The 23,536-nt window shown below is 36.1% G+C and overlaps 1 long non-coding RNA gene across 1 annotated transcript in view; it reads left to right on the top strand.

Moving 5' to 3' along the window:
* The first annotated feature begins 4,272 nt into the window (after positions 1 to 4,272).
* The window catches only part of LOC110217022 (uncharacterized), a 28,741-nt gene continuing 9,477 nt past the window's right edge, over positions 4,273 to 23,536 (top strand). Inside the window, exon 1 of the long non-coding RNA XR_002326945.1 lies at positions 4,273 to 4,450. This is a non-coding gene — a long non-coding RNA (uncharacterized LOC110217022). The remainder of the gene's footprint in view (positions 4,451 to 23,536) is intronic.

Here is a 23,536-nt window from a genome sequence, read left to right as displayed (position 1 = left end):
GAGATTATGTACAATTTTTCTGGTCTAAACCTTGTTTATATATTTTATTTGTGTGAATTGCTTGCATTATATTGCTAGCTCCCCCATTGAGGGTAGGGACTGTTTTTGCCTTCTTTGATATCTCTCCTACTTAACATGGTGCCTGAAACATAAAGACTTTAATAAAAGCTTATTAACTCAACTTGTCTTGACGTGTCTCCCCACCTGCAAATTTCTTTTTCTCTCTTTTAATATACCACAAGATGTTTCTGTATCTAACATCACCTTCTATATGCACTATCTATGCCAATCTCCCCTCCCCCAAACCAAGGTCCTAAAGGTTCCAGGATGAACAGAGATAAATGAAGCTACACTGTGGTCTGAGTAGGAGCAAGATAGTAGGAGATATCAATCAGTGAATCAGTCAGTCAACTAGTATTTCTTAGGGCAGCTTAGTGAATAGAGTGGAAGGCCTGGAGTCAGGAAGACTCATCTTCCTGAGTTTAAATCTGGCCTCGGTCTCTTACTAGCTATGTGACCTTGGGCAAGTTACTTAACTCTGTTTCCTCACTTTCTTCACCTGTAAAATGAGCTGGAGGAGGAAATGGCAAACCACTTCAGAATCTGCCAAGAAAATCCCAAATGGAATCATAAAGAGTCAGACATGACTAAAATGACTGAATAATAACGACCATTTTCTAGGTATTGTGATAAGTTCTGATGATATCAAGAAAAGTAAAAACAACCCTTGATCTCAAGGAGATAACATTCAAATAGAAGAGAAGATATTTGCATAAATAGACATAGACATACGCAAAATCAATGCAAAATAGATATAGAATGTTTTGTGAAGGAAGGCACTGAATATTGAGGTGATAAGGACAGGCCTCCTGGTAAGTACAGGTGTCACAAAACACATTTAACTTACTACTATAAAGTGGACTCAAAAAAAAAAATCCAACGTTTTTCAACAGGTAAAGAATCAGACATTCAAAAAGAAGTTCAAATTCATAGCACTAGTGAGTGTTAGAAGTGGGATTCAAGTCCAGGCTTCCAAGGTTCCCATTCAGTTCAATCTGTACTAGATTAAGAAGAAAAAATGCTCTTGGGTGATGATCAAAGTAATGCTCGTTTCCCTTCATTGTAAAACTGTGTCTTCGGGAATATCTACAGGGAAGAGCAATTTTCCAGATAAAACATGTTTCTGCAAACAAGTGTTTTGTTTGGCAGCATCCTAATGACCCGAATACAGATTTCAAAGACAAGTGCTTATTTCACTGCTAAAGGTTTTCAAATGCCAGTATGTGTTTCCATCTTCAAAGCAAAGTAAACATTTGCTGTTAATGGATATTGCTAACACTTTGATAACTGTTTTCAAAGACTGGTATCCATCTATGATTTCCTTGAGAACTCTCTCCACATGCATACACACATACACACATAAATACGGAACACCTTCTGAGCATATATATGTATATGTGTGTGTGTATGTGTATGCATATGGAGCATCATCACAGCATATATGTGTATATGGAATATATTGTTGTTTATCCATTTTAGAAGAGGACCAATGACATCACAGGATGAAATCTTGACATGCATGTGAATTGAATTTAAGCAAGACACAGTTACACGAAGTTGTAAGCCTCACTCTTTTCCAGAGTCATCAAAGTCCAGTGGCAAGACAAAAGTCAAGATGATTGGTGATGTCCTGGAATGCAATGGATTAACTTTCCATCTTTAATGTCTGACCAAACTCTAAGTGCACCTGAGTTTCTGTTTCAGCCCCCTTCGTGGCCATTGGAACAAGTTGTTCTCATCTGCCCATTCCACTGGGGGATGTGGGTAAGCCTTCACATGTTTTGGGTAAACAACCCCCTTACCAATGGGTTTGTGTCCCATCAGTTATCCTCAACCTGTTTTAACCCATCTGCTGAGATGGTTTTACTGCAATATGGCTACTGCTCATGCTGCCGCTTCTTGGAGCTGGAGGTGAGATTACATACACACACACACACACACACACACATTGTACATAATTTCATATGAATCCTCTTACAGTGAGAGGCAATGTGGCATAAAAAAATGAAAATCTGTCCACATTGCTAGGATGATCTGGATATCTTCACTGATACATACTAGCTGTGTCAATCAGGACCAGTCACTTAAATTTCCAGTGCCCTTAACAATTCTCTAAGGTTATAAGTTGCAGAGAAAGTTCCTCATTGGGGATTCGCCACACCAAGCAACTCACAGATCAGTTCCTATTCCTATATCCCTAGCATTTCTCTCTCTAAAAAGTGAGCCATATATATGCAGCAAACTAATATGTTTTAAATAGTCAAATACTGAAATGCATGTGATCTTGTCAATATGCGTGCTCCTTCCAACTATACAGATTGTCTCCATGAGTTTTTACCCTGTGAAATTCTCCTCCATGTCCTTCCAAAGATTACTACAGAGGGTCCACTCAAAATGCTGGAGACTGCCCTTGCTTTTTCTTGACATATTGAGGATACCAGTGGAACTTGAAAACTTTTGAACTGTTGTCTGTTGTTCTCTTCATGTGACCAAACCATTTCCTTTTTCAATTATTCATTTTTTTAAATTATCTCCTTCATTCTTGTCCTCCCATCAGTCAATAAGTACTAAATCCCTACTCTGTTTCAGGTACTGTCTAAGGTACTAAATATACTTAATTATTAAATAAGGTACTAAATAAGCAATGAAATCATTTCTACTCACAATGAGCTTACATTTATAATATATACATATACATATATTATAATATACATATACATACATATTATACCCATACACACATATAATATGCACACATATATGTACACATATATGCACACGTGTATTTGTACATAAAGTTAGTTAAATACAGATATGTTCCCTTGTTATGTGTTTACTTACACCCTTCATTGACCTCTGAGGGACAATCATTTCAGAGAATATAGAATTATTTCCACCTAGAAAACTAAATAAGTATCTTGCTATTAAAAATGAATAATATATTAAATAATATTTAATTTGTCACATTTGAAGATTTCACACAAAGTTTCAGGGATGGTACAAGGAAAGTGCTTTTTTTAAAAAATCAATATCTATAATTTAATAAAAATTTACTAGACTTTTATTAAGTATAAGGCATTATGTTATGAGCTGGGGATACAAAGACAAAAATGGAAAACAATTCCTGCCACCAGAGAGAGAGAGAAAGAGAGAGAGAGTGTGTGTGTGTGTGTGAGAGAGAGAGAATTTTATTGCACATATGGATTAATAAACTTGAGGAAGAACATTAACAAGACACAGAGAGGATGACACATGAAATGATCATTGAGGAAAAGTAAGGATTCTCAGAGGCAGGAGTGAGGAAGGAAAATCTTCCAGGGAAAGAAAATAGCCCATAGACCACTTTAGCTGGAAGATACAGTACACACATAATAATATGAAATAGGTTTTCAAAGTCAGGTGAGAGCCAGATTGTGGGAACTCTAAATAATTTGTTGAGAAGTTTGTATTTTTATAGATAGAGATAGAGAGATAGCTATAGATAGAGAACTATCACCACCAGATGATAATGGTTTTGATTAAAGGAGTGACACAATCCAGGTGAGAGCTGATGAGGTCATGAAAGCTCATCATCTCTCACCTGGATGATCATATCTTTGTAATTGGTATCTTTTTAATCTAATCTATACTCTTTCTAACCAATCCTCCACACAGCTGCAAAATTGATATTTATTTAAAAAAAAACCGTATGGGATATAGCCAATATCTCATTGCTTGTGAAAGTCACTCCTCTGATCCAAAAGTTACCATGACTCCTTATCTCTAGGATAGAATGAAAACTCCTCCATTTACAATTTAAATTCTTTCATGATCAAAAACCACCTTACCTTTACAGAATCACTGAATTTTACTCCCCTTAGTCAAATTAGCCTAACTGCTGTATCCCACATTTAACATTCCATCTCTTATCTCAGACCTGTGCTAAGGCTGACTCATATCTAAAATCTACTTCCTCCCCACCTCCATTACTTAGAATCCTTCCTAAAAGGCTCCGCTAAAATTCTACCTTTTTACACAATACCTAACTTAATTACCAGCACCTAACATGACCTATTCCCAGAGTGGAGGCCCCAGATGGAACTTACCATTGGGACAATTGAATAGCATGGCAAAGGGATATTCCAGGATAAGAAGGCCACGGATGCTGAGGAAAGTTCTAGAATGAGAGTGCAGCTGAGTCATTATTGTGAAGTCAGTGAAGTCAGAAGATCAGCTATGACAGAAATGAAGGATGGCTAGTCTGGATCACTCTCCAAAGTGAGGGCCGTAGGAGAGCTAACCAATGGAAGAATGGAGCCAGTTTCATAAAGGGACATTCCAAGCTTAGATGGCCCCAAACACTGAGGCAAGTTCCAGGAAAAGATGGTCACTGAGTTGGTGTGTGGGTCAGGTGAGTCAGAAGCAGATTGGGAAGGGAATGAAAGAAAGCTGGCCTGGATCTCTCTCCCAAATAGAGACCATGGGAAGCACTCACAAATGTGAATAAGGTGAAAGATGGGTTTAAAAAAAACACTATGAGTTCAATCAAAACCAAAAATCACTCTAAAATTTTCTATGTAGGCAAAGGTTGGGCTCTCTGCACAATTATTTAGTTCTAATTAACCCCTGTTCTATTTGTGGTTGAGGCAAAATTCAGTTTACTAGAAATACGTGGTTACAAGACAGAAAATTTTATTATAGTACCTATCAATAGGTAGGTACCAGGAAGGAGATAGGGGGGAAAGTTAATCTTTTCTCATGATTACCTTCAATCTTCTCCTAAGATGCATGTTAAGCCAATGAGCCTCCTTCATATATCTCCCTTTTCTGTCATAGCTCAAGTCTGTCTACCTTCTGCTTCCTCCTTCACTGGTTGAAGAACTAATACAGATTCTTGGCTCAGATCTATATAATCTTTCTTCTTTATTTTACTTCCAGACCATTTAAATCTTAGGAGATGAGGAACTCTCACACAATGGCTTTGAATGTTTCAAGGAGGCATACAGACCATGTTCATATTTGGTTTTAAATAATTGACTCAATCAAAAAAAAAAGTTATTTACCTAACAAAGTAATTTTAAGAGGGTAGGATAATCAATGGAGCCTCACTCTTACACAAATTACCAGGGGAACTAGGAAAAGCCCATTGGTTAAGGAACATAGTCACACAGCTAGTATATGCGCCCAGGTATCATAGACTCCAAGGCCAGGCATCCCATAAGCAGAAATATTTGAAACAGACCTGCTGACAAACCGTTAGGGATATTATGAGAGTTACTATGAATAGGTTATTATTTTGAACTATAATTTAAGTCAACTTAGTGTTATTTTCCTCATCTCCCCTTAACTTTCATATTCTATACCACTATATACAACTTATAATCTGATGTTCCAATGATTTATAACTTCATTTCTCTGGATACTTCCTCCACTGAAATAGATTACAACTTCTGACTTCAGTAGTAGAAGTTTATTTAAGTTGGTATCCTCCTATTCCAAAGCATAAGCAGTTTATGGATTTTTTATGAGTTTATCTAGGTTGGACTTCATATAGTGACAAACATCATCCATTACTAGATTGGTATACAAAGTCTTCTCTGCTTGATAAAATATGAAACTGTCCTGTTGACAATAAGTTTGTCAACCCAAAGTTGCCTATACCCTATAGTGAGACATCAGAGAATGGAGACTACAACCATATTGGTATATAATCATACTTAGAGTTAGGAAGACCAGCGTTTGAATTCTGCTTTAATAGGAGTAGTAGGAGAAGGAGGAAAAGGAGGAGGGGGAGGAGGAGGAGGAGAAAGAGGAGGAGTTGTATTATAAAAGTTTATATTTACCTATTACTTTTTTTTTTCTTTAGGCAATTGGGATTAAATGACTTGCCCAGGGTCATACACCTGGTGCCAAGTGTTTGGTCTGAGGCCGAATTTGAACTCAGGTCCTCGTGACTTCAGGGCCTGTGCTGTATACATTGCACCACCTAGCTACCCCTATCTATTACTTTTTAAATATCATCTGAGCGTTACAAAAACCTTATGGAGTTTGTAATATAGGTACTATTATGCCCATTTTTAGGTGAGGAAATTTAAGGTTGGAAACTTAAATGACTTGCTCATGGGTTTATATCTAGTAAGTTTCCAAAGCAGTATTTGAATCTAGGTGTTTTCTCACTCTGAATTCAATGTTTCTTCTACTACTCACATAACACCATAAAACATTATGGTGTTACACAACTTTCATATGTTCATGTTTCATTTTCTCAATGAGATTTTAAGATTTTCGAAGGCTGGGAAAGGATCTTATATGCCCTCTATTTCCCAAAGCATCTAGAAGCAATATTATTCATGTAGAAAGCACATGTAAATTATTAATGATTGAACAATTAGCAGAATCTTTTTTCCAACTACTAGAATAGCATCAAATCTGAATGCTTTCCAAATTTAAATAAGTAATACCTCAAGACAGTTATAAGAAGGGGAACCACTAAAAAGGTGATGACAGATACATATATTAGGAAACTAGAAAAACTGACCTGAAAATGGAAGTGAACTGAATTCAACTTACAAAAACTAGAAAAAAGAAAGAATTATCTTTGACTCTTCCTTCTCTATCACCCCACCAACTACAACCAGTCATTTGTCATATCTTGCAAATTCTTCCCCTATATGATTCCTTTCCTCTCCCTTTCATTTAGTCTCTGCCATATTTTAAGTCCTCATCCACCTCTTATCTGATCTAACACTGTAACCTTCTAATATTCTTTCCCCATACCTAATCTATCCCCCACAGAGTTGCTACATTGATATTTCTAAGACATAGGTCTGACTATGCCACTTACCTGTTCAGAATCTTCAAAGGTTTCTTATTGCTTAATAGACTAAATGCATAATCCTTAGCCTAACATTTATATCCCTTTACAATAAGGTATATAGCTATTTCCCCAGTTTTATGTCATATTATTCCCACTTTTGTTCCAGTCAATCCACTCTTCAGGCTTTTCTTGTATTAAAAAAAAACCATGTCCTACCTCTGTACATTTGCAGATGTGAATGCTGGGTTTTGAATATACTCCCTTCCCATCTTTGCCTTATAAAAATCCATTGCTTCCTTTAAAACCCAATCCAATACTACTCCCTACATGAAACTTTTCCTGATTTCCAGTTTCTACTCTTTTCCCCTTGAAATACATTATGTTATTTTGCAATTATTATATATTTATTTATTCACATTATATTCCTTCAGTATAAAGTTGGTTCCTTGAAGGCTGACAATATTAATTTTTGGTTCTGTAACCCCAGCACTAACCATAATGACTTATACAAAATAAACACTTAGTAAACATTTGAGGAATTGTATTTTATTATATTAAAAACCTATAAATTCATTTTTTTCCTTTTTATTAATTTATTTATTTTTAGTTTTCAACAATCACTTCCATAAAATTTTGAGTTTTAAATTTTCTTCCCTTCCCTCTCTTCCTCTCTCCCCAAGACAGCATAAAATCTGATGTAGGCTCTACATATACATTCCTATTAAATATATTTTCACATAGGCATAGTGTGAAAATTAGAATTGTTGAAGAATTAGAACCAATAGAAGAAACCACAAGAAAGAAGAAATAAAACAAAACAGAAGGGAAAAAAGGAGCAAATGGTATACTTCAATCTGCATTCAGACTCCATAGTTCTCTCTCCGGATGTGGATAGCATTTTCCATCATGAGACTTTTAGAGATGCCTTAGATCCTTGCATTGCTGAGAAGAGCTAAAAGTTAGTCATATCACAATGTGGCTATTACTGTGTAAAATATTCTTCTGGTTCTGTTCATTTTGCCCAGCATCAGTCCGTACAACCTTTCCAGGTTTTTCTGAAGTCCACCTGGTCATCATTTCTTATAGCACAATACTATTCCATTACATTCATATACCACAACTTGTTCAGCCATTCCCCAATTGATAGGCATCTCCTCAGTTCCCAATTCTTTGCCATCACAGAAAAAGCAGCTATGAATGTTTTTCTACACGTACATTATTGTACATGTCCTTTTCCCATTAGTATGATGTCTTTGGGATACAGCCCTAGAAGTGGTATTGCTGGGTCAAAAGGTATGCACACTTTTATAGCTCTTTGGGCATAGTTCCAAATTGTTCTCCAAAATGGTTGGATCAGTTCGTAACTCCCACAACAATACATTAGTATTCCAATTTCCCACATCTTCCCCAATATTTATCATTTTCCTGTTTTGTCATGTTAGCCAATCTGCTAGGTGTGATGTGATACCTGAGAGTCGTTTTGATTTGCATTTCTGTAATCAATAGTGACTTACAGCATTTTTTCATATAACTATAAACACCTTTAATTCCTTCACTGAAAATTTCCCATTGATATCCTTTGACCATTTGTCAATTGGAGAATGACTTGTATTATTATAAATTTGACTTAGTTCTCTATATATTTTAGAAATGAGACCTTTATAAGACACTTGTTGTAAAAATTCATTCTCCTTTTTCTGCTTCCTTCCTAATTCTGATTGCAATGGCTTTGTGCAAAACTTTTCAACTTAATGTAATCAAAATTATCCATTTTGCATTTCATAATATTCTCTATCACAGTTTGGTCATAAACTCTTCTGTTCTCCATAAATCTGACAGGTAAACTATTCCTTGCTCTCCCAGTTTGCTTATAGTATCAGCCTTTGTATCTAAATTGTTTACCTATTTTGACTTTAGTTTGGTATGTGGTGTAAGATGTTAGTCTGTGCCCAGTTTCTGCCATACTCTTTTCCAGTTTTCGCAGTAGTTTTTGCCAAATAGTGAGCTCTTATCCCTGAAGCTTGTGTCTTTGGGTTTATCAAACAGTAGTTTACTATAGTCTATAAATTTAAACATCTGCACTTTTGTGCAATAAAGCCTAGAAAGAGAGAACATCATCCATTAATAAGATTAGTATTGGAGTTAGAGTCAAGGTAGGGGTAGAAATAAGTTTTAAAATAAGAGTTGTTATAAATCCTTGGATTCTTAAAGAAATCACTCAAAGAGGAACTATTATTTAGGGTGTGTTTTTTTTTTTTAGTTTTGTACAATGTAGTCAAATAAATGAAGTGAGATGCTGTTGAAGCTAAGTGTAGATTTCAAAAGAGAAAAGATTTTTAAGAGAGAGAGAAAAAAATCTACATATGCTCAATTTGCAAAAGAACATATCCGATATCCTGAGTTAATAGGATCAATAGTGTAGATTGGGCATTTACTTCTGAAAAATGTCACAATCAACATGATCAAATATTGATTGTATACAGCAATAGTATACAGTATTTGGCAGCTAGGTGGTGCAGTGGACAGAGTCCTGAGCCTGGAGTCAGGAAGACTCATCTTTCTGAGTTGAAATTTGCCCTCAGATCCTTACTAGTTGAATGACCCTGGACAAGTCACAACCCTGTTTGCCTCATTTTTCTTATCTGCACAATGAAGTAGCAAAGGGAATTGCAAAAATTCTAGTGGCTTTACCAAGAAAAACTCAAATGGGACCACAGAATCAAACATAAGTGAAAAAACTGAACAAAATATAACACTTACTTGGGAGTCACAGAATTAAACTTGGTGTCACAGAATCAAACATAACTGAAAAAAACTGAACAAAAATATAATGCTTACTTGGGAGTATGAAAAATGAAAATCTCTGGTATGCCATGAGGAGCTTAAGATGCTTACGTTTTGTGATATCTTACAATTGTCACTTAACTTGACCACAATCTTCAAAGAAATGATATGATGATTATGTGTGTTTGCGTGTAGGAACACACATCTTAAAGAAAAACAGTGTCTTTTTCCAGCAGAAGGAATACTGAAGAGAATCTAGGTAGTGCAGTGGATAGAGCACCAGTCCTGGAGTAAGGAGGACATGAGTTCAAATGTGACTTCAGACACTTATTATCTGTGTTACCCTGGGCAAGTCACTTAATCCCAATTGGCTGCCCCAAAAACCCCCCCACTAACTTTGGAATCAAAAGTGCAGAGTTTAAGTTCAAGCTCTGTTACTAATGACTAAGTGATGGTGATTAAGTTGTATTTGATCCTTACTTTCTTCATCTGGAAAATGAAATTAAAATGTGCTACCTACCTTTCAGAATTAATTTGAGCAAAGTCCTTAGTTTATAAAGCCCTACAAAAATGTGTGCTATCATCCAGTGTATACATATCAGTTTTAATTTTTTAAAACACAGCCCAGAGACAACCTGGAACCCTACAAAAGTCACACAAACATAGATTTCAATTCAATATATATTTATTGTGTCTATCATATGACCAGCACTGTGCTAATCATAAGGTATACAAATAAGAAAAAGAGAGACAGTCCCTGCCCTCAAAAAGCTTACAATCTAGTGAGGAAAAACAACACCCAAAGGGAATGGGGATGGGAAGGGCTGGAAGCAGGCAGCAAAGGAACTGGCAGCAGTGAATATGCATCATGGAAGGACAGCTTGTTTCATATAGTTGAAACCAAACAAAATTGTAGAGAGTGGAGTGAGTTAGAAATTCAATTTCTGCCCTTTATAAAGGTAAGCTCTGGAAGGAGTATAGTAATTTACCATTCACCCTTCTAATCAGAAGGGAAAGGAGGCTGAGAGTGGTGGGAAAGTGTTGAGTATCCAAAACTTGAGTTAGCAGAACAGTGATGTGATTTGGAGTGATTAACTTATCTTAGGAAAAGCATTTTGTTCCACAGAGTTGAAATGAAGCAGAACCCAAATGGAAAGTGGGATAATGGATACAAACATAACCTAAGTTCATTCCTTTATTCAATATCTTTATTAAGCAGCAAATTCGTGATAGTGGAGTGTCAAAGGGGATTTAGAAGAAATAGATCTGGAAGTTGGCTGCCAGGTGGCACCATAGTACACAAAACACCAGTCCTGGAATCAGGAAGACCTGAATTCAAATCCAGCCTTAGAAATTTACTAGCTGTTTGACCTTGAACAAGTCACTTAATCTCTGTTTGAATCAATTTCCTTAACTGTGAAATAGACATAATAATAGCACCTACCTTTCAGGGTTATTGTGAGGATAAAATAAGACAACATTTTTCAACACTTGGCGCATAGAAGACATTTGATAAATGCTTATTTCTTTCTCCCTCTCCCTCCATAGCCTACGATCTAATCAGTGATTTGAGACATTAAATAATGCAAAAAAGCACTCTGCACCATCAATGATATAAAAGGTTGGATTTTGAAGGAGGGGAAGGGGTCATAGCTTGGAGGGATTTGAGGCAGGAAAATTTCCTGTCTATGCAAAATAATATTTTCATGGATAAAAGAAATTGTAACAGTAAACAAAATAAGTGAATAATCTATACTTTGTAATTCCAAGGTATAAACTCCAAGCATTTGAACCTCAAAGAGAATATTTAGACACATTTTAGTGACTTTCATCCCCTACATATATACTGGAGATAAATTCCCTTTATTTATTTCTACATATTGATCTTGTATAAGGTGAAATATCCATGAAATGGTCTCCATTAATTGAACTATTAGTTCAGCAACAAATGACACAGGGTCATAAATCATAGGATCATCGATTAGGGTTAGAAGGGATCACAGAGGTCATCTAGGGTGACCAATTGGCTCATTTTACACAAAGCAAAGTACTCTTTAACTCAAACAGTTGGAGAAAAAACTGAGATGGATGACGCAGAACAAGACAAAAATCCTCTCTATATTCTGACCTAATCTATTTCTGTCCATTCACTGTCCATCTCTGAAAGAGGGCAGTCTTTGCTGGAGGGATGAAATCTCCCAAGAAGCAAAAAGGCAACTGACACTACCGCTGCTGCTTCCACCACTGCATTGACTAGGAATGGGTTTCAGGAAAAGGCTGTATTCGAAATATGGGGAAGCAACAGGAAACATGACACCAAAAGAGGATAGTGTCCCTCCCTCTTGAGATAACTAGGTGGTATTGAAGATAGACGATGCAGAGTCAGGAAGACCAGAGTCCAAATTCATGCACTTATTAGCTGTGAATTAGCTGGGCTATTCACTAAACCTCTATCTGACTCAGTTTCCTTAACTATAAAATGGGGATATATCAACAGCATCTACTTCACCAGATTGTTACAAAGGTAAAATGAGATAGATATTTGTAAAATGCTTAGCACAGTGCCTGACACACAGGAGACAATTAAAAAATACTTCTTTCCTTCCTTCCCAACCTACTTTTGGAATTTGCTTTAATTGTTTGGAAGTAGTTTTTTGTTTGTTTGATTGCTTCTTTATTTTTTTCCCTTGACATCAAACCAAAATTTGCTTCTGCCACTTAGACCTCTTGTTCCTGGCTCTGCCCTCTGATATGGTGCAAGACTGGCACTCAATGAGATCTAATCTCAGCTCTACCACTGAGTGCCTGAAAGTTACTTAACCTAACCAGACCTTCTTTTCCTCATCTGTAAAATGAGGGGAGTATACTCAACTCAAGTTCCCTTCTAACCTTAAATCTATGAAATTATGTTTAATCCTTCTTCTAAATAACGTTTCAGATTCTTGAAGTTAACTTTCATATTCTGACAGAGTCTTCTATTATGCAGGGTAAATACCCCCACTTCTTCCTATCAAGCGTCATAGGACAAGGAATCTAGGCTCTTCACCATCCTCATTGTCCTATCTGGACACTTACAAATTTATCAATGTCCTCTTTAAGTCATGGCACCCAAAACTAGACATACTATTCCATATGAGGTCTGAAGAGGACAGAGTAGAATTCAACTATCGCCTTTCTCTTTCTGGAAGCAATGCCCCTCTTATTGCAGCCTGACATTGGACTAACTTTTTTGGCTGCCACATGAAGTGCTAACTCATGCCAAGTGAGTAATTCACTAAAATCCCAGATCTCTTTCAGAAAACTGTGATCTATTCATGTCTCCATCATTTATAATTGTGAAGTAGATTGTTTGTATCTAAGTGAAAGACTGTGCCTTTATCAGTTTGAGATTACAATAGAGACACGCACACACCTAAGCACATATATGTGTGTGTGTGTGTGTATGTGTATATATAGTATGTATGTGTATATGGATATATGTATGTATTTGCATATATATGTATACATGTATGTATATGGATAGATAGATAGATAGACATATCGTATATAATTAGATTTGTCCTTCACATACTTGCAAGTGAATATTTTCCCTCAGGGATTAAATAAAAATAAAAGCACTAGTTTCCAGAATAACCTCAATTAGAATTTTATTAATGCCAACAATGTATTCATCTGCATACCCAAAATACAAAAGACATAATCCTTAAGGACTCCATATACTCATTTCTAGTAAAAATTAAAATGAGTCCTGACAATAGCATTACACTGAGTTGAATAAATTCCAAGAAAATTTGCTCCAATAGCTTGATACATTAATTTTCTACCCATGCATTTGGCAGATTTGAGAATCAAAGCCTATGTTTCATCTCTGTGTTAAAAGCCACCTAACTTCAAGGCTCAATGAAATTCTTCTGTTTCTCTAAAGAGGAGGCTTTGACTCCTGAGACTATCCTGCTGACTATTTCTCAGGCCAACTTTTTCAAAGTTTGAATGTGTTTCACATGTACAATATTTGCTCGTTAGAGTTTAGAATTATTTTCAGTTATCAAAACCACTCTTTTTATTTTTTTTCGCTACCTGAAAGACTGTAGCTTCTGAATACCCTCAGGTGGTATCCCTTTATCATTTCTGTTTTGAATTTTCCCCTTTTGCTGCCTAGGATGATACTATTTTCTTAAATTAATTGGGAAACTCAGCAAATAGAGTTCTTACCACAATGAAATATATTTTGCCTTCCAGGAGATTTTTTTTCTTCCTTTACCCTTGAATGTCCACCATTGTTTGGTCTTTCCATCACAGGACATAATCTCCACATCAAGGGAAGCAATGTAATGCTGTAGGAAAAGCTCTAAATTTGGTTTAAAATGACCTTGGATTAAATCCCACCTCTGCCACTCAGGAAGTGTACATCCTTAGCTAGTTATTTTACATATTTGGGCCTTACTTTCCTCATTTGTAAAAGGAGAGTGTTTATGCACATGACCACTAAAGTCCCTTACAGTTCTAAATCTATGGTTCTAATGAATTTTCCACATCTAGTTTACTAATGTTTTGAGGAGATGTGTCCCTAAAATAGGTGCCCAGTGATAAGAGTCAGATTTGTTTTATAACAGAGAATTTTAGTGAAGTTAGGTAGTTTGCAATTCTTCTCCACTATTGAAGACATCTACATCTATATGTTTGCCCATTTCATCACTTTCTCTGTAATTCAGAAACGTAGGGCTTTACTAGACTGTAGTTTTCAGCTAACTCAGTACCAAAAATAATTTAGAAAAGAATTCTCCAGAGGCATGTATACTCAGACCAAAAAGAGAATTTCTAGAAACTTAAATTCAATAAAAATAATGGAAGCATGATTTCAGTGGTGTTTCCTACATTAAAGCAGCCAGCTAATGTCCTTTTGTGAAAGAAAGTTGGGCCTGTCATGTTAGTGCAAGCCCTTAATTCCTGCTACTCATAGGCCGAAGCAGGTGTATTGCTTTGAGTTCAGGAGTTTTGAGATACAGTAGGAATAAAGCTGTTCATGGGGCCACACTAAGGAAAGCAAAAATTAAAAATGAATCCCTGGAGTAAAGGTGAGGATATGAGGAGGGGGAACAGGCTCCCTAAGGAAGGATGGACTAGACCTTGTTGGAAATAAAACAGGTCTAAGCTTCTGCACTGTTCATCAGTGGGATCAGGCTCATGAATAGCCACTGACTTTCTGGCTTGGGTAACATAGGGAGGGAAGGAAGGAAGGAAGGAAGGAAGGAAGGAAGGAAGGAAGGAAGGAAGGAAGGAAGGAAGGAAGGAAGGAAGGAAGGAAGGAAGAGGAGGAAGGAAGGAAGGAAGGAGTAGAGGAGGAGGAGGGAGGAAGGAAGAAGAAGGAAGGAAGGAAGAAGGAAGGAAGGAGAGGAAGGAAGGAAGGAGGGAGAAGGAAGGAAGGAAGGAGGAAGGAAGGAAGGAAGGAAGGAAGGAAGGAAGGAAGGAAGGAAGGGAGGGAGGGAGGGAGGAAAGAATTAAAGTTGAGATGTTCTAAAAACAAATGTAGGTAGATAAGACAAAAATCAATTAGACAAATAGGCTGAATACACTTAGTGAGAGAGTGTGTGTCAGATTGGTGAGTAGCAAGTAAGGTGGTACACTGTAGTCAGCAAATGAAGTTAAAAAGTAGAAGAATTAGAAAGGGGGCAGAGTATAGGTAAGGAAAATGTGACAAGTAGTTCCTCATTTAGCTGAATTTCATTGTAAGCATCACTCTGAAGCCAAATTAGTATAGGATCTCAATATCAAAGGCATCTTGTGCATAAATCACAGATTTAAATCTGGAAAGATTATCTAGCCCCACCTGCATATTTTATAGAGAAGGAATTAAACCTCAGAGAAGTAAAGTAACTTGCCTAAGGTCACATAGAGAATAATTGGCAGAGCCGGATTTTCCCATTCTAAATTCATTAAGTGACTTGCCCAAGGCACACAGTCAGTAAGTGTCTGAAGTCATATTTGTCTTCCTAACTATAAGCCCAGTACTCTGTCCTCTGCACCACCAGCTGCCTCTGAGAAGCTAAGCAACTTGCCCAGAGTCAAATAGCCATATGAATGGTGGCACTTGAGCAAAGATCTTCTTGGCTTTAACATTGGCTCTTTACTACAGCATGCTACTATGGTTTCTCTCTAGGGAGCTGGTGTTATGGGAAATAATCTAGTTCTTCCAATCAAAAAATTCTGAAGAAACTAGCCTTATTTTTTTCTAATTCCAAAATAAAGCACCGGCCTATCTGTCATGATGTTGCTAGATATCCTTCTCTCCCTTTCCTTCATCAATATCTATCTCAAAACAATGGTTTTTGACCCTTGAAATGAAGCAGGTAGTTATTAGAACTAGCTCCTCATTCTGACTTTAGCTTACTATTGTTGCTTTTTTCAGGATATTTTTTCCCCCATGAAGAACAGAATATGACCCAGTAAATAATTTTTAGCAAGTGGGTAACTCTTATAAGTTTAAAAGTTTTGTCTTTGATGCAAATTGAATAATTTTGTGGAGACAGAACTCTGACATTTTGTAGCCTTTTTTTTTTCTGGTAAAATAGCATGCTTTTCTGTTGTTTAGGTTGATCTATCATGATCTTTTCAGACTCTTGACTCATTTGAACACTTTTAAGGGCTGTTTGTGCAATAGCTTGCACATACCTGTTGGTCATTTTGTTTTCCTAGTCTTTATAATCTAATTTATCTTAATTCTTTTAAGATCAACCCCATACTAAAGTAAGGACCTTTTTGCCTTTGGTCATTTGTATGATATGGAACTTAGGGAAGTCTAAGATATGATAAACTAAATAATGTCAGAAAACTCCTACTTGTTCCTGGGTCAGGGACTTCCCCAAACACTTAATTTGATTTAATTGTGTATAAAATTTTTATGTGTTTTTGTTACCCTCTATTACAATAATTACATTGTTTTAAGCATAAGGACAATATGACGTTTATTTTAGATGAAAAATCAGGAGGAGTACAATCACAACTGTTTAAGTCCTCTGTTGGTAAAATTCCTAAAATTCAAACAAAGATTTGACTCTTTACCTTAATTTACACATACTATTTCTGGTTAACTCTTAACCTCTTTGTGGTTGAGACAAAGTTTCAGCTAGGGGAAATATTTTGGGAAATGAAGCGGGCTACATTATGATATCCATTAATACACAGGCACCCTGGAGAGAAAGTTAGGAAAGGAGTAGACCTTAGAACTTCCCTCGGTCCATGAGTAAGTGGAGTCACCCTGAATCTTTCTGTCTGAGATGCTGTAGGGCTGAGGGCCATCTGTTAAAACCTTTTTGTTGCTGTCCTTGTTGTTGTGGCCATGGCTCAATTTGATCTTTTAATCTTTTTGCTGGTTGCTCCTGGGCAGCCTATTCTTTCTGGCCCAATTTTGGATGTCCCCTCTCCTAACATTTTGCTGCCAGAAGCTCCACATGTTTACCTGGTGCTCCTTTAACACAGCTTCTTCAGGTTTTAACTGAGTCCCTCACCTATTATCTTTGATTCAAGTAGATGCATTTGCTTACTCATAAGTTCTAATTGATTGATTCAATCAAAGTTCTAACTGTACAAAGGTAAATATTGTTAAGTGGAGTGGACTAATCAATAGAATTTCATCCTTATGTGCCTATTGTCTCTACCCGATAAGTATGTAAGCTCCTTCAAAACAAGGACAATTTCAATTTTTTTTTTGTATCTCAAATACTCAGCATTGTACCTGACCTAGAGGAGAAACCTGACAAATGCTTTGCCTTGATAATCTCACCTCTGCAAACAATCTGGCCAAGTAAAGTATTAGTTAGAGTTAGAGTTAGAGTTAGAGTTAGAGTTATAATTATGTATATATATATATGTATACACATATACACACACATATATAATGCAATATATAGTGATGTCATATTTATATATGAAAGTCTTTGTTTAATAAAGGTTGAAAGGCAGTGCTTTAAAACTCAACCAATAATGATATATCTCAAGAGTAGAAATATTGGCATACAGATGCCTTGAGGTGAAAAGGGGGGAAAAAATAATTTATAATTAGTATACCTACAAACACTTAAATTTTGGAAGAGAGAGATAATGCTTATTGGATTGTCTAGTATTCTAAAAATAGTCAATCACAAATGTGAACATAGCAAATTAATTAATATTACTAATGTAGATTCTAAATTTGAAGTTCTTAAATGTCACCTGGACAAATCCTCTCATACAGTGGAGGAAACTGAGGCCCAGAGAGGAAAAATAACTTATCCAAAGTCACTTAGGTAGTAAATGGCAAAACTGGTATCCTAACCCAACCCTTCTAAATTTAAACCCAGCTTATTTTCCATACTATTAACCAAAAATTACTATTCCTACTACAGGATGTGTGTATATACATATATATACATATATATATGTATATATACACACACATATATATAAAATTTTGCTAAGAATGTATATAATTTTGTAATATATATGTATGCACATATATATTAGTTCTAATATATATTTATTATTTTGCTTGGAATATATATGATATGATATGATATGATATGATATGATATGATATATATGATATGATATGATATGATATTACATTATATTATATTACATTATATATATTCCAAGCAAAATAATAAGAATTCTATAACTAAGTAAAAACATAGGATGGTAATTAAACTAACAACAATAATAACTGTCACTATGAGTTCTTAATAAATAATAAGGGGCTTTTAATATTATTTTTTCCTCAGTTTGAAAGAAAATCTACATGATTTTTGTATCTTCATAATGCATATACTTTAGCAAAAATTTCAAAAAATGACAAGTGTATAGTTTATGTAAATTGGTTAAATCCAATATATGATGCTCATCAAAGGGACTATTGATTAAAATCACCATTTATTAATTCATAAGGAAGCAGATAATGATGTGTGATGAATGAAAAACCCAAGGGGAAAAGTTTCTGGGTAATTAATAATAATTAGGCTAGCTAACAGTCAATAAATTGATGGTCTGTGATTTCTCTTGGTAACCAAAGACATAAAGGAACTAGAAGCATTAATATGCTTTTGGAAAAGGGGTGCCCCTGACAGGTGAAAATCAACCCTGATTGGCAAACAATTAATGAAGGGAGGGGTTAAAAGTCTTCAACTCCTGCTGAGAACACAGCTTGTTTGTGAGACTCAGCTGCCTCTCAGTCTGGATTAAGAAATCCATCTCCACCCAGATCACAATGGTTGTTTTCTCTTTCATGAGCTAGGTTCCCCTAAATTCCAGTGGAGCGGTGCAAGGGCATGGGCTCATTGCTTTAGGGCAAGAATTCACATAGTTTAGATTCTGTTTACACTCTAAATAGAAGTAAGGTCTCTTAGTTGGGTGGGGTCCAGCCAAAATCCAGGAGCATCCACACTGAGGATTAAGGCAATCTCATCTATCAGCAATGTCCTTGGGATGCAGGCTGACTGACCTACAGGGGCTGGGCCCTGAAGAAGGAAATGATGAGAAAAACTCCTAATTTGATAATTGGTTGTTAATATAATAGCCAAATAACTTCTCTCAGATGCTGCTGATATCTTCCCTTTATTAAATGATATCCTAAAAAAGTAATAACACCTAATACTTAGAAAGTAACACAAGGTCTGCAGAGAATTTTGCATATCTGAAGGAATGGTTTAGTCTACCACATAGTGAATGCAATCATGAATTATGATTGGAACAGTTCCTAATAGGACTTTAAGTTTCAAAGATCACTTACATATGTTATCTCATTTGGTTCTCATAGCACCTCTGTTAGGTAGACAATATTGTTATTTCCATTTTACAACTTAGAAAACTAAGGCAGAGAGTGGTTAAGTAATTTGCTAGGGGTCTCACAAGTAGTAAATGACTGAGGAGATTTTAACTTAGACATCCCTGACTGAAAGCTGATGACTAGATCTATTATGCAACACTGTGTCCCAATATTAGTAGTCAAGAACAAAATGATGTATGGCATGTGATTTAAGAAAAAAAATCATTAATAGGTCTATTTTACCAAAGCCCCATTTACAATGATCAAGATTTTTGTCTCAGTGTTTTCCAGATAGTAGACTCTTACTCAATGTTTGTTGATTGATAACTTGTAATAAAATGTAGGCTAAATAAAGTGGGGTTTTTTTTACATTTCTTTTGGGAAACTAACATTAAAAGGACAAAAATATTTTAGAACCTGTTTTTAAATTTGATTTTCATGCAGAGTTGCATAAGTTTAGCTCCTAAGAGTAATGGAAAAAATATGGAAAGAGTATTGGACTGTCCACTTGTTGGCTATGTGACACTGTTTGCCTCAGTTTCCTCATCTATAAAATGAGCTCTAGAAGGAAATGGCAAACCATTCCAGCATTTCTGCCAAGAAAACCCCAACTGCAGTCATGAACAGTCAGACACAAATGAAATGACTGAACAACAACAAAAATATTTGTACTACTTACCTTGACTTATTCTTTGTAAAATGTCTGTAGAGTTGGCGTGAGTATTAATATATTACAAAAATATGTATAAATTACATTTTGTATTTAAATTATATATTTATATATTTTTATTTTAAATTGTATATTTTACCTTGTTTCTCCAACATAGTTATCCTATAATTGATCTATGATACTTTTTGCAATATCATATTACTATTCTAATCCTCTTTCTTTGTATTAACATTTAATCAGAATCATTGGCTTTTGATCCTTAGCTTTCAGTGTTCTATGTTTTGGAGACACCATTGACTAGTGCTGGGATGGGAAACCTGTGTCCTCAAAGCCACATGTGGCCTTCTAGGTCCTTCAATGTGGCCTTTTGATTGAGTCCAAGTTTTACAAAGCACACTTTTTTCTTAAGGGGATTTGTTCTGTGAAGTTTAGATTTGGTCAAAGTGCCAGCCCATACATGAGGACCTAAAGGTTCACATGTCGCCTCGAAGTCACAGGTTCCGCACACCTGGACTAGTGAAAAGAGCATTGACTTGGGAGTAAAAAAAATAAAACAAACCCTTGATTCAAACACCCCCAGCCATTTGCTTATTACATCAGTAAATTCCTTGTCCTCCCTGGGCTCTAGCTTCCTCATTCCACTCTGTTACCTATTACCTGCCTAAGCACCTGCCAGTCTCTTGACCTCCCCATGCCTTGGGTTTGGCATCTATGAAAATGAAAGTTGTTTCCCATCTCCTTTCCAGCTCCAGATGTGTGAATCTCAAACGTGGGCAGTGTTTTGCCTCTAGTAGGTACTTTAAAAGTGCTCCTTAAATTGAATTGAATTATGCATCAAATTAATCTTCCAATGTCATCTTCAAGATCAATTTAACAAATTTTTAAAAAAATGTATTGGACACTAAGTGCAAGGTATCATGATAGGTGAGTTGGAGTATCAAAGGAGAAAATATGATACATTCCTTGTCCTAAAGGAACGGGCATCCTATTAAAGGATGTTCCAACATAGTTAGGGACAAAGGAGAGATGCAAACATAGTGGTTGAGGAAAAATCCAAGTAGGAAAAGCTTTAAGTTGGAGAGGAGTGATGTGCATCACAGAAAGTGTCGTAGTGAGGTAACCCCCCCAGATAATCCTGAAACAAAGATTTCAGGCTTAGGACCTGATTTGTCTCCCCATTTCTGAAATGACATTTTAGCTGCTTGACAATGGAGGACAATCAGAGGTGGAGTTTTGCTTTCTTTGGTCAGAAGTCTGGAGGACGAGATGGGGCCTTCCTTTCTATAACCTACTTGGTTATGATTATCATAATTTGAATATATGATTCTTTTCTTGTAAGATATTTAACCTCACAGCCAATCTAAGGAGCACTGTTTCTCATCTCTACATTCTCCAGAAATTCTTGATCAGATTTCTAACAAAAAAAAAAGAAAAGCAAAAACAAAATAAATCAGGTTGAAATTGGTAGTTATAATGACTACAACTGAAAATGAATTGATTTTAATTTTCTTTTTAGTTTGTTTGTTTATAAAATGTTCTGGCTCATGGAATATAATAATCTAGAGAGGCAGCCATAGTATAATGACTAGGAAGCTAGTTTCGGAGCTGGGAAGACCCAAGGTTCTACTTCTGCCTTTGACACATACTTGCTTTGTGACTCTGGGCAATGAATTAAAAGTTTCATTGCTCTAGGCAATTCTCTAAGATTGTTGATTAAAGAGAAAGTATCAACCCACAGTGTTAGAAGTTTTCTGAAGTGGACACTGAAATCACAGGTCCTGTCTCTATCCTTAAACAATGATCAACTGTCCTCCATAAAGGTCCAAATCTGATGCATCACTGAATGGATTGTGGCTTTTCACAGGCATCCCAAGGAAATGAAAACTGTGGCAACAACTGCCAAGCTGAAAAGGCTTGCAGTATGGGTCCAGTGACAAACCATGTGACTGCTGTTGGAAAACCAAGTTAAGTCCAGAAGTTTGGCCCCTAGGTTATACCTGATTTTATTTTACTTGCTAGAGTGGCCCTTCTGAATCATCCAGGACCCCCTTCATATGTGGAGCCCTCTGATTTCTACCACAGGTTTGAAGGATTTTATGGTTGTGGTTCAAAATCCCCCAAAACTTTAGTCCATTCGCCTCTACGTGTGTATATGCATGTGTGTATGCACACGTATATGGTTTTGTACGTTATTTCAAAGGAAGTAGCAGAGCAAGATAAGTGACAACAAATATTTCTCTCTTAATAACAAAAGTAAACTCTTTCAGTTACCGTACAACCAGAAGAGAAGGAAAAACAGAAGGATAAGATGTGGAGAAACGTAGATGGACAGAGTGCACAAATGCCCCCTATGGCTGGTACTACCCACATGGCAGTGTTGCAGAGCTTCAGACGTTCTCTGATGCTGTTATTGAGCAAGCTGCTTTCCTTGCTGAGCTGGGGTCATCTGCTATTCTCTGTCGGACATTTCCATTGTTGTGTCCTGTTATTGCTTGACATCTCTACTGCTACGGGATATTTCCAGTGCTCCTGATAGGCCTACTATCGGGTTGGTTACTATCTGCTTACCTTCATCTACACAGCCTCTTTGGGTCCTCTGTTACTCTTTGCTCTAATCTGCTGTGCAGCTACTAGGCACACTCTGTCTATAGTATCAGTGATAAGTTCTTACAGTCATAGTTCAGGACTACTAAATCAGGCTGCCAGTGATGGCCAATACAAGTCCTCAGGATGATTATCTGCCTTATGAACTGCTTTTCTATCCTCGGAGGCTTGGCTTCCTGATCTGTCTCTTATTTGATGCGGATATTCCTGCAATATTCCTGCTCGTTAATTTACATAACCTTTGAAATATACCAGGGACTCCACTTAGCACAACGGCTGAGGAACTATGTGGAATTTGGAGGCAAGGCTGTTTTCATACTTCTAGTTTTCCTGGTTACCCTATAGATAAATTTTGGGCCAGAATAAAAGAACTAATGATTTTGATCTTAGTTCCTTTTACACTCCCATTGGATACACACACACACACACACACACACACACATACATGCACACAAAATAAATATACACACACATATATCTCTCTATATAGTTATATATAGATATAGATACGGATACAGATACAGATACAGATATAGATATAGATACAGATACAGATATAGATACAGATATAGATATAGCTATAGCTATAGATACAGATACAGATATAGATATAGTTATAGATATAGATATAGATACAAATATAGATATAGATACAGATACAGATATAGATATAAATATAGATACAGATATAGATATAGATACAGATATAGATACAGATATAGATATAGATATAGATAGGTAGATAGATAGTGATCTTCCTATATTTGAAATGGACAAAAATACAAAATATTATTAAGTCCTATGGGAAGTCCTTGCAGTTCTACAC

Source organism: Phascolarctos cinereus, unplaced genomic scaffold (genome assembly GCF_003287225.1).
Source record: "Phascolarctos cinereus isolate Bilbo 61053 unplaced genomic scaffold, phaCin_HiC Scaffold_5;HRSCAF=322, whole genome shotgun sequence".
In the NCBI taxonomy this organism is placed as follows: Eukaryota; Metazoa; Chordata; class Mammalia; order Diprotodontia; family Phascolarctidae; genus Phascolarctos; species Phascolarctos cinereus.
The sequence above is the reverse complement of the archived record's forward strand: the minus strand, read 5'-3'. Positions and strand labels throughout refer to the sequence as shown.